The sequence below is a fragment of the Bos grunniens genome, chromosome 5, assembly GCF_055505025.1.
Source record: "Bos grunniens cultivar Pamir isolate PY7600 chromosome 5, Bosgru_T2T1.0, whole genome shotgun sequence".
Classification (NCBI taxonomy): domain Eukaryota; kingdom Metazoa; phylum Chordata; class Mammalia; order Artiodactyla; family Bovidae; genus Bos; species Bos grunniens.
In genome coordinates, this window is record NC_141169.1 from 28,181,839 (window position 1) to 28,194,572 (window position 12,734).

The 12,734-nt window shown below is 41.8% G+C and overlaps 1 pseudogene; it reads left to right on the forward strand.

Annotated features, from left to right (window-relative positions):
- The first annotated feature begins 774 nt into the window (after positions 1–774).
- LOC147371548 (keratin, type II cytoskeletal 6A pseudogene) lies at positions 775–4,175 on the forward strand (annotated as a pseudogene).
- The last annotated feature ends 8,559 nt before the right edge of the window (positions 4,176–12,734 follow it).

The window sequence follows — 12,734 nt, forward strand, 5'->3', positions numbered from 1 at the left end:
GTCTGACTCTTTGTAACCCCATGGACTTAAGCATGCCAGGCTTCCCTGTCCTTCACTCTCTCCTAGAGTTTTCTCAATCATGTCCATTGACTTGGTCATGCTATCTAACCACCTCATCATCTGTTGTGCTCTTCTCCTTCTGCCTTCAATCTTTCCCAGCATCAGGGTCTTTTCTAATGAGTCAGCTCCTCACATCAGGTGGCCAAAGTACTGGAGTTTCAGCTTCAGCATCAGTCCTTCCAATGAATATTCAGGGTTGATTTCCTTTAGGATTGACTTGTTTGATCTCCTTGCTGTTGAAGGGACTCTCTAGAGTCTTCTCCAGCACCACAATTTGAAGGCATCAGTTCTTTGGCACTCAGCTTTCCTTATGGTCCAACTCTCACATCCATATGTGACTATTGGAAAAACCATAGGTTTGACTGTATGGACCTTTGTAAATAGGCAACCTAGTTTATTTAATAAATAAATGGCCAAAAAATTAAGATCAAAATGATATAAAGGATGTATTATTTAAAGGATATATCACCCAAATATACATGCATGGACATTATTTAGACCCTGAGTTGAACAAATTATGAAAATAAATAAGAATGAAGGGAAATTTGAATGTTCACTAAACTTCTTGATGTTAAAGAATTATTGTTAAATTTTTAAGGTATAAAAATAGCATTTTGGTCATTTTCTAAAAAGTCTATCATTTAGACATAAACACTGAATTGAATATGAAACTCTATGACCTTCCTTCTGGAATTTCCTTTCAAATAATTTAAGATGGATGAAGAAAGTGGGTGGAGTTAAGGATGAAATAAAGTTGACCTTGAGATAATAATCACAAAATCTGGATAATGGGCACCCATCCATGATAGATCAATAAGAACCTATTATGTTGTTCTTATACTTTTCTATCTGTTAATTTTTACATAATGGGAAGAGCAAGTCAAATTTAATGTATTTATAATCATTGGGAAAATGGTAATCTTTCTGTTAGAGCATAAACAATAGACTGCTCTTAGATTTCCAAGTTCTCAGCTATTACAAAAGATCAGATTGGAATTACGGATGAAGCAAAGCTAGCCTTGACATGATAATTGCAAAATCAAGGTAATGGGCATGTACATTCTGATACTAAAGCATATTCAATGCATAAATTCATAAAATCCATAAAATCCATAATTCAATGCATATTAAACCTTTGTTTGAGACAAAGTCTAACTCCTCAGTTCAGTTCAGTCACTCAGTTGTGTCCGACCCTTTGCGACCCCATGAATCGCAGCACGCCAGGCCTCCCTGTCCATCACAAACTCCCGGAGTTCACTCAGACTCAAGTCCATCAAGTCAGTGATGCCATCCAGCCATCTCATCCTCTGGCGTCCCCTTCTCCTCCTGCCCTCAATCCCTCCCAGCATCAGAGTCTTTTCCAATGAGTCAGCTCTTCGCATGAGGTGGCCAAAGTACTGGAGTTTCAGCTTCAGCATCATTCCTTCCAAAGAAATCCCAGGGCTGATCTCCATCAGAATGGACTGGTTGGATCTCCTTGCAGTCCAAGGGACTCTCAAGAGTCTTCTCCAACACCACAGTTTAAAAGCATCAATTCTTCGGCACTCAGCTTTCTTCACAGTCCAACTCACATCCATACATGACCACAGGAAAAACCATAGCCTTGACTAGATGGACCTTTGTTGGCAAAGTAATATCTCTGCTTTTGAATATGCTATCTAGGTTGGTCATAACTTTCCTTCCAAGGAGTAAGTGTCTTTTAATTTCATGGCTGCAGTCACCATCTGCAGTGATTTTGGAGCCCAAAAAAATAAAGTCTGACACTGGTTCCACTGTTTCCCCATCTATTTCCCATGAAGTGATGGGACCAGATGCCATGATCTTCGTTTTCTGAATGTTGAGCTTTAAGCCAACTTTTTCACTCTCCTCTTTCACTTTCATCAAGAGGCTTTTTAGTTCCTCTTCACTTTCTGCCATAAGGGTGGTGTCATCTGCATATCTGAGGTTATTGATATTTCTCCCAGCAATCTTGATTCCAGCTTGTGTTTCTTCCAGTCCAGTGTTTCTCATGATGTACTCTGCATATAAGTTAAATAAGCAGGGTGACAATACACAGCCTTGATGTACTCCTTTTCCTACTTGGAACCAGTCTGTTGTTCCATGTCCAGTTCTAACTGTTGCTTCCTGACCTGCATTCAGATTTCTCAAGAGGCAGGTCAGGTGGTCTGGTATTCCCATCTCTTTCAGAATTTTCCACAGTTTATTGTGATCCACACAGTCAAAGGCTTTGGCATAGTCAATAAAGCAGAAATAGATGTTTTTCTAACTCCTAGCCTCAGTTAATTGAGGAGAGTCTCGTACTGATATCAAAGGTCAAATGCAGGAGAATTTTTTCCTTTGTTAAAGGAAGCCAAGAAGCAGCCTTCTTATTTCTTATCCTTTCTAATAACCAAAGTATCATCTCATTGTTTATAAAGCCCAGTCCTTCCCAGTCTCAGGCTCACCTTCCAGGGCTGAGCCCAGCCCATTCTTCCTTTCACTCTAGCTACTGGAAGCCCATCTCATACTTTTCCTTTCATGCCCTTCTTAACCTCTTCTTCCTCAGGAACCAAATCCACCGTGAAGACCCAAAGCAGCAGCTGCAGGGGCTTCAGTGCCAGCTCAGCCAGAGTCCCTGGGGTCTGCCACTCTGGCTTCAGCAGCGTGTCCCTGTCCCACTCCAAGGGCAGTGGTGGCCTCGCTGGAGTGTGTGGAGGAGCTGGCTTTGGCAGCCACAACCTCTATAACCTGGGAGGCTCCAAGAGGATCTCCATCACAGGGGGCAGCTGTGTCATCGGTGGTGGCTATGGCGGCAGAATTGGAGTTGGCTATGGCTTCAGGGGTGGAGCCGGAAGTGGATTTGGTTTTGGTACTAGGGCTGGTAGCGGCTTTGGGCTCGGTGGGGAAGCTGACTTTGGAGGTGGCTATGGAGGCTCTGGCTTCCCTGTGTTTCCCCCTGGAGGCATCCAAGAGGTCACCGTCAACCAGAGTCTCCTGACTCCCGTCAACCTGCAAATCGACCCCACCATCCAGCGGGTGAGGACTGAGGAGCGGGAGCAGATCAAGGCCCTTAACAACAAGTTTGCCTCCTTCATCGACAAGGTGAGCTGGGAGTATCTGCCCCAATGGGGATTGCAGAGCGCCCAAGAGAGCCAACTAATGTCCTATCCGGGGAGACTTGGGGAAAAGAGAGGAGGGGACTCAGAGGGGCTCTCTACAGGCATGCAGGACAGGTTCCATGTGTATCACAGGCAGGAGATGATGGAAATTATTTAGATCCTGCAAATTTCTCTCATCCCTGCCTAGGAAACATTGTCAACTCTTGATAACCCTGAAGCAGAGAAAAAGAAAGGAAAGAATGAAATAGATTAACACTTACCACTAATAGGTCTACAATGGGATACAAAGAAAAGGCCAGTCACCACCTACTCTGAGGTTCTGGCCCACCTTTCTAGTAGGAAGGGAAAAAAAAGAGAAGAAAAGTAAAAAAAAAAAAAATTCCATACAGATGAGAAGAAGAAATGTTTGAGATGTGTAAATATTTATAATTTGCTTTTAAAAAGAAGCTATTCTAGAAACAGAGCATGGCCACCTATAACAATGCTTTAGAAGAGATACAAGCACTAAATGTGAGTTTAGATTAGTAGTTAATCATTAGACAACATTTAACATCCCTTTGACTGAAATCCACTAGAAAATAAAAGCTTTGTATATTATATAGGATAGAAACCATTTTAAACTGAAATTTTGATTCTGCTTGCCAAAATAAAGAGAGGAAGTGATGAAAATTCACTGATATAGGCACACTTACTTATAGGGCAGGAACAGCTCAAAAATCCATGGGGGAATTTCATCAGCGAGATCTGTCAGTTTAGAAGGAAGAAGATTAGGGGAGCATACCTCCCAATCTGAGTCTCTGTATTCTCTTAATAGCCCAGCACCATGGACACCACTGCAGCCTTCTTGGAAACCTAGTAATACGGACGCTTGTTGCTCTCTATCTCCAAGAAATGGCTCTCTTGCCTTCCTCCAGATGTAGTTCCTGGAGAAACAAGCGCCTGGACACCAAGAGGACCCTGCCTCAGGAGCAGGGACCCAAGCCCGTGAGGCTGACCCTAGTGACTATGTTTGAGTAGTACATCAGCAACCTCAGGGAGTGGAAGGATTATCTTCTCTTTTTTTAGTGACTGCCCAGATTCAGAGCTCATGCAGGATCTGGTGGAGAACTTCAGGAACAAGTAGATTACAGGAAATACTTAAGCTTTCTGAAATCCACACTTAGTCTACTGAGTGACTAGGTTCAGTTGTGGCCATGATGGCTTAAAAAAATATCCAGTGGAAATGAAAATTGTAAATTGTTGTCTAAACAGGAACAGACTCACAGACTTAGAGAAAGAAATTTTGGTTCCTGGGGTTGGGGGGGAAGATGGCGGAAGGGACAGCAAGAAAGTACGGGAAGGTCGTATTGTAATACTGCTATATTTAAAATGGATAACTGACAAGGACCTACTGCATAGCACATGTAACTCTGCTCAATGTTATGTGGCAACCTGGATGGGAGGGGAGTTTGGGGGAGAATGGATATATGTATATGTATGGCTAAGTCCCTTCACTGCTCACCTGAAATTATCACAGCATTGTCAATCAGCTATACTCCAATACAAAATAAAAAGTTTTTTAAAAAATAGATAACTAATGAAAGCCTACAGTGCAGCACAGGGAACTCTACTCAGTGCTCTGTGGTAACCTAAATGGGAAAGAAATCCAGAAAAGAGGGGATATATGTATACATATAACTGATTCACTTGGCAGTAGTAGAAACTAACACAACATTGTAAAGCAACTTTATTCCAATAAAAATTAATTAAAAATAAATACATTGCCTAAGAAAAATACGAATGAACAAAATGGGCAATAGACTTCATTATCAAGTACATATCCCCAATACTAGGGGAAAAGATGAGAGAATAGTCACTTCTTAGGCTCCTTGGACTGATAGTTCCACTCAACAATTATCCATTTTAATGAAAAAATGTTGGGTCAGAACAGGTTTTTTCAAAATCCTTTATGAATTGGCTCAAGCATCTCTCCTCATCCTCTCTTTCTGGAAATGAAGAAATAAATAAGCACCGAATCAATTTGTAACACTGAAGAAACTGAGCTTAGCAAGGTTAGGTGTCCCCAACCTTTTGTTGAAGGCTAGAAGAGCCCACATCTGGGAAGAGAAGATGTTGGGTGGGCTGGGAGTGGGGGTCAGCTGAGTCTGAGTTGTTTCTCCTCTCCCAGGAGGTAGACGCTGCATGAATGAGGCTGAAGTGCACACCAAGATAAGTACCTTTATCGATCAAGTTGTTCTCTTACATTCCTACTTTGAGATGGTGAGCTCCTCACCCTGTTTGTTTTTCTACTTAAGGGTCTGAGTGCATGGAATGCTGGGGGGTGGATCTCATAGATGTATCACTGGGAGCAGAGGTACTGACAATCCATATCTCGTAGGAGTTCCCTCAGATGCAATCTCAGAACTTAGACCTTTTCATAGTCCTCTTCATGGACAACCAGCATAATCTGGACCCAGATAGCATCATCTCTGAGGGCGAAAGCCTATAGGGAAGATTGCTCAAATGAGGCCAAGTCCTTATACCAAAAAGAGTGAGCAGTTTCCAGCAATGGGAGAGGAATTCTGTGCCCCTCACTCCCTGCTCACAGTTGGTTACACTCAGCTGCACCAGCTTAACTGCAGTTTTTTGTGTGGAGTCTGAAATACAAAGACACTGGGTGATCTCATAGGGTGTCTGTCATTGCTCCATTCAAGTAGACAATTAAAGAATTTGCAATAAGGCCTATTGAACAAAAAGAAAAAAGTTTAATGACATTGCCCTACTGAGTTTTGCTTTCAACCTCTTTCTGATTATGAAATCCCTTAGATATCACAAAGAACATCACAGGTAATTGAAAAACTGGATGCTCGGTGATCAAACAGAACTATTCAATTGTGAAGCAGCAAACACTCTTGTACCACCTATTTTTTTCTAGAAAAGAAGTCACATCATTTGGTATGAGTTTATTAGAGGGCTGGGGATCGAAAGCCACTGTTGGCACATGAAAGGCCAGAAACACTGCATCTCCCCCTGTGCACACGGCTTCTCTGTCCTTCTGGATACAGTATAAGTCGCTGCAGGTCAAGATAGACACACAAAGGGATGAACTGCACGAAATCAAGCAGGAGACTGCTGAGCTTAACCCACATAATCCGGAGACCGATCTGAGACAGACAACGGCCACGTGCACTTCACCGTCTCCAGTGGCTATGGCAGTGTCAATGGTGTCAGCAGCGGCTGAGGCCTGCGCAGTGGCAGTGGCAAGCCTTACAGCAGCACTCACAGTCTTGGAAGTGGCTTCAGTTCTGGCAGTGGCAGAGCCATAGGGGGCTGGTTTCAGCTCCTCTGGGGGCAGCAGTTCCACCATCAAATATACCACCACCACCGTCTCCTCCAGCAGGAAGATCTAAAAGCGCCGAAGTCATCCTATTGGTATTTGGTCCCACATTGTCTCAGGTCCCCTGTCCAGCTGCATTGCTCATTCCTTAGGATGCCGCCTCTCTCCTGCCTCCGACTTCTCTTGGCCTATGAGTTAGAGCTGAAATCGCAAAGTTCTCATTTCCTCTCTCTATACCAACTTCATCTGAGCTTCCCTTATTCACCATCAGAAGGTCAACAGTCAGTGTCGTGGAGATATGTAGACATCCTATTGATGTTCCCATCTTATCATCATTTTCGTCAGTCTACCATGATTCTGGGAAGAAAATGACTTATGCCCGCCTTGAAAACTGAAACTCAATCTACATCGTGCTATCAGAGCAGGGACTCTTCCCTTTAATTTTAATTATCCTATCCATTCTAACAAGACTCAAGAGTTCCTCACAAGAATGAATAAGTTATTTTCTTCTGCAGTGTCTCTACATGGTATTGACGCCACCCTCTCAGATATCCCTGCGATGCTTTGCTCTCTTTGCTTTCTTTTGTTGTGTTGAAGAAAGCAGATTTATAATAAAAAGATTCTGTGTTAGACTGTATTTATGCTCATGTACTGGTCCTGAAATTTTCTTATCCCACTCAGAGATCCTCATCTTTGTAGAACCACCTCTTAGCCCCACTGATGACTTAACCTGTCTCATACCCAGCTCTGTTGGTTAACATCATGTGATACTCAGTCCTGTGGGTGGATGAGTATCCACCCACAGGGTATTTGGCTCTCTGCCAAATATTTGGCTCTCTGCCATTCAGCTTTTTCTCAAAATGGAGTTTTTGAAGCAGTCTCTTCAGCAAGTGGTGTTGACAAAGTTGGACACCTATGTGTAAATCAATGAATTTAGAACATGCCCTCTCACCATACACAAAAATACACTCAAAATAGCTTGAAGACTGAAACACAGGACATGACATCATAAAGCCCCTAAAAGAGAACACAGGCAAAACATCCTCTGACATAAATAGTACTAATATTTTCTTGGGTCAGTCTCCCAAGGCAATAGAAACAAAAACAAAAGGAACCTAATCAGACTTATAAGCTTTTGTACAGCAAAGGAAGCCATAAACAAAATATAAAGAAAATCTACCAAATGAGAGAAAATATTTGCAAATGCTGTGTCTGACAAGGGCTTAGTTTTCAAAATATACAAACAGCTCATACAAAAAAAACAACAAAAACAGTCCAATCGGAAAATGAGAGAAGACCCAAAGAAACATTTCTCCAAGGAAGAAATAGAGATGGCCCATAGGCAAATGAAAAGATCAGCATCACTAATAGTTAGAGAAATGCGAATCAAAGTTATCAGTACAATGAGGTACCACCTCAGAATGGTCCAAATGGTCATCATTAAAAAGTCTACAAATAACAAATGCTGGAGAGGGAGTGGAAAAAGGGAACCCTCCCTACACTGTTGGTGGTTCAACCACCATGGAAAACAGTATGGAGGTTCCTCAGAAAACTAAAAATAGAATTACCATATGACCCAGCAATCCAACTCCCAGGCATATATCCAGACAAAACTATACTTAAAAAAGATATGTACATCCCTACATTCATAGTGGCACTATTCACAATAGCCAAAACATGGAAGCAATCTCAATGTCCAACAACAAATGAATGGATAAAGAAGATGTGGTACATATACATAATGGAATACCACTCAGTCATAAAAAATAATAAAATAATGCCATTTGCAGCAACATGCATGCAACTAGAGATTATCATACTGAGTGAAATAAGTCAGAAAGACAAAGCCAAACCCCATATGATGTCACTTGTATGTGGAATCTAAAATATGACTAAATATTTTAGAAATATTAATATCTAAAATATGAATCTAAAAAATGAACTTATCTTTGAAACAGAAGCAAAATCAGGGACATACAGAATAGACTGGTGGTTGCCAAGAGGGTGGGTGGGTGGTGGCAGAGGGTAGGAGTGGGAGTTTGGGATTAGTAAATGCAAACTTCATGGCAAATAGATGGGGAAACAATGGAAACAATGACAGACTTTATTTTCTTAGGCTCCAAAATCACTGCAGATGGTGACTGCAGCCATGAAATTAAAAAACGCTTGTTCCTTGGAAGAAAAGCTATGACAAACCTAGACAGCAATCCTAAAAAGCAGAGACATTACTTAGCCAACAAAGGCCCATATAGTCAAAGCTATGGTTTTGCCAGTAGTCACATATAGATGTGAGAGTTGGACCATGAAGAAGCCTGAGCACCAAATAATTGATGCTTTTGAACTGTGGTGTTGAAGAAGACTCTTGAAAATCCCTTGGACTGTAAGAAGATCAAACCAGTCAATCCTAAAGAAAATCAACCCTGAATATTCATTGGAAGGACTGATGCTGAAGCTGAAGCTCCAATACTTTGGCCACCTGATACAAAGAGCTGACTGATTAGAAAATACCCAGATGCTGGGAAAGATTGAAGACAGGAGGAGAAGGGAATGACAGAGGACAAGATGCTTGGATGGCATCACTGACTCAATGAACATGAGTTTGAGCAAGCTCTGGGAGATGGTGAAGGACAGGGAGGCCTGGCGTGCTGCAGTCCATGGGGTCACAAAGAGCCGGACACGACTGAGTGACTGAACAACAACAACAATAACAAGGGTCTACTGTGTAGCACAGGGAAGTATATTCAATATCCTGTGATAAGCCATAATGGAGAAGAATATGCAAAAGAATGTATACGTATGCATACAAAGCCAAATCAGTGCTGTGTAGCAGTAATTAACAGAACTTGTAATTTAACTATATTTCAGTAAAAAATAAGTTTTAAAATGAAGTCTTTGAAAATACATTAGCTGGGTTCCTGCAAACTGGATCAGCATGATCTGCTAACTGAGATGTTTGTTTTTCCATCTCCACTTGGTCCCCATCTGATCTCTGAGACTTTCTCAGAGATACCCTTCACAGCCCCCACCCATCACTGGAAAATCTCTGCACTGATCCAGTGGAACAGAGGATAGTTGGTAGGAAGGTGAAATGTTTGATCCCTCTCTGTGATAATACCAATTTTTGCCATAAAGCTATCACTTTGTTACAACATCTAATATGCATCAGTCAAGCTGATGGGTACAGAAAAGGAATATTCCAGATCTTGGTGGATGGGCTTAAAACCATGTGGTGCTTAATGAGTTGGAATGGATTTCCTTTCACCCAAAGATATTTGGTATCAACTGAAGAACTTTCAACAAATGCTGGTTAAAATTCATAAAACTGTACCCTGAGGGGTACAGTGAATTTGACTGTCTGTAAATTATATCTCCATAATGTTGAAATAAAATGATGCTATCAAAAAAATCAATGAAATAAATTAATAAAACCTCTGAACAGTGTTGTTTAGAGACTTTGCTTTGAAATGCTATTGGCGAAAAAAAGAAAAAAGAGATTGAAAAACGGTCCAAGTTGACAGATGACATCAGATTAGCATGAAGGTGGTTCTGGTTGGGAACATTTTCCTTTTGTGACAGGATATCCAAAAACCATTTTCACCGTAAAATTCTTTACAAGCAAGATCAGTGTTAGAGGTTTATTCAGATCTTCCCATATATCTGTGTCAAGGTTATGATTTTTTTTTTGAAAAGTTAATTTAACGTTTTCTTTTTTTTTAATTTTATTTTATTTTTAAACTTTACAATATTGTATTAGTTTTGCCAAATATCGAAATGAATCCACCACAGGTATACCTGTGTTCCCCATCCTGAACCCTCCTCCCTCCTCCCTCCCCATACCCTCCCTCTGGATCGTCCCAGTGCACCAGCCCCAAGCATCCAGTATCGTGCATCAAACCTGGACTGGCGACTCGTTTCATACATGATATTATACATGTTTCAATGCCATTCTCCCAAATCTCCCCACCCTCTCCTTCTCCAACAGAGTCCATAAGACTGTTCTATACATCAGTGTCTCTTTTGCTGTCTCGTACACAGGGTTATTGTTACCATCTTTCTAAATTCCATATATATGCGTTAGTATACTGTATTGGTGTTTTTCTTTCTGGCTTACTTCACTCTGTATAATAGGCTCCAGTTTCATCCACCTCATTAGAACTGATTCAAATGTATTCTTTTTAATGGCTGAGTAATACTCCATTGTGTATATGTACCACAGCTTTCTTATCCATTCATCTGCTGATGGACATCTAGGTTGCTTCCATGTCCTGGCTATTATAAACAGTGCTGCGATGAACATTGGGGTACACGTGTCTCTTTCCCTTCTGGTTTCCTCAGTGTGTATGCCCAGCAGTGGGATTGCTGGATCATAAGGCAGTTCTATTTCCAGTTTTTTAAGGAATCTCCACACTGTTCTCCATAGTGGCTGTACTAGTTTGCATTCCCACCAACAGTGTAAGAGGGTTCCCTTTTCTCCACACCCTCTCCAGGATTTATTGCTTGTAGACTTTTGGATCGCAGCCATTCTGACTGGTGTGAAATGGTACCTCATAGTGGTTTTGATTTGCATTTCTCTGATAATGAGTGATGTTGAGCATCTTTTCATGTGTTTGTTAGCCATCTGTATGTCTTCTTTGGAGGTTATGATTTTTTACTTTTAAACAGAAACAGCCAAGTTTACACAAGCTTATTCTAGAATTTGGCTAGTCAGGCTTTTCAACCAGGTCCTATCTATATGCAAAAGAATAAAAAATAAAGGAAAATTCCCTAAGAACAACAAGAGCCAATTCTGTTACAATAATTTGCTACTTTGAAGCCACGGCAGGAACCCTCTGCCCTGGGTCATGGATCAAGTGGCAATCTAGCCTTGTTCTGTGGTTGTCTACAGGTGGGCAAGGGTCTTTCAGCTGAGCAGGTCACTAGGCAGAAACTTTGGAGCTAGGGGGGACTTCTTGTCAACTGCAAATTGGCACTTGCCATGGGCACTTGCCATCTACCTCTACAAGGGTTAAGTCGTGTGCTGCTGACCTTCAACACTCCCTGAAAGGAGTTTAGGGTGGAGAGCAGAAACAAGGCACCCTGTGCTTGGGGAGAAACTGGCAGGGCAGGTCATCAGGGAGTTAAATATTTTCAGGAGCTGATTTTATGCGCCCAATTACTGTATCTCCTCATATCTAGAAAAGCACTAAAATCCTTCACAGTGATGACTGTTTCTCATGATGAGCAGAAAGCTTCATGAGACTAGAGAAACCTTCTGGAAAAATATGTGTTTGATTGCACATATTATTCCCCCTTGACCAAAATCACATATATACTGGCCTTCCACCCTGCTTCTTTGGAACAGTTTCTCAGCTGAGGTGCTGTCTCCTGGGCTATAGTCCTCATTTTGCCCCCAAATAAAACTTAACTCACAGCTCACGTTGTGCAATTTTATTTTTTTATTTTTTGTGTGTGTGGAATTTTTTTAAATTAACACTTCTGAGGATTAGTGACCTCTTTACCCTGCCAAAATGCAGCTGTAGGGTTTGAGTCAAGGGATGGAAGTAGAGGTTAGGAACTTCCAAGCAGCATAAAATCCCAAAAGCTGGTGGGGAAACTTACTAATGAGCCAGGCACAGACTCTGCTTCCCCTCCCCACGTGAAGCTCTCCGTGACAGCAGTTAACTTACAGGCCTTCCTCACCACCCTGGAATGAGGGTCAGGTATGTCCCCAGTTCTGGGGAAGCCAACTACATACCAGCAGCTTGCCACTGGGGGTAGCATCACTATCCCTGTCAGCTGTGAATAGGGCCACCAGACAAAACAGAGGCTGCCTGGTGAAACCTGAATTTCATACAAACAACAAAAACATTTTAGCATAAGTTTGTCCGCAGTGGGGCTTCCCAGATGGCTCTAGTGGTAAAGAACCTGCCTGCCAATGCAGGAGACATAAGAGACAGGTTCAATCCCTAGGTCGGGGAGATCCCCTGGAGGAGAGTATGGCAATCCGCTCCAGTATTCTTGCCTGGAGAATCCCATAGACAGAGAAGACTGGCAGGCTACGGTCCATGGGGTCGCAGAGTCATACATGACTGAAGCAGCTTAGCACACATGCACACATGTCCTCAATATTGTACAGAACTTACCTATACTAAAAAAATAATTTGCTGTTTCTCTGAACTTAAAATTGAACTGCGTATCTTTTATTTTTATTTATTAAATAGGGCAATCCTACCTGTGAACTACAGACATATTGAACCACAGACAAGGACACAGGTGGTTGA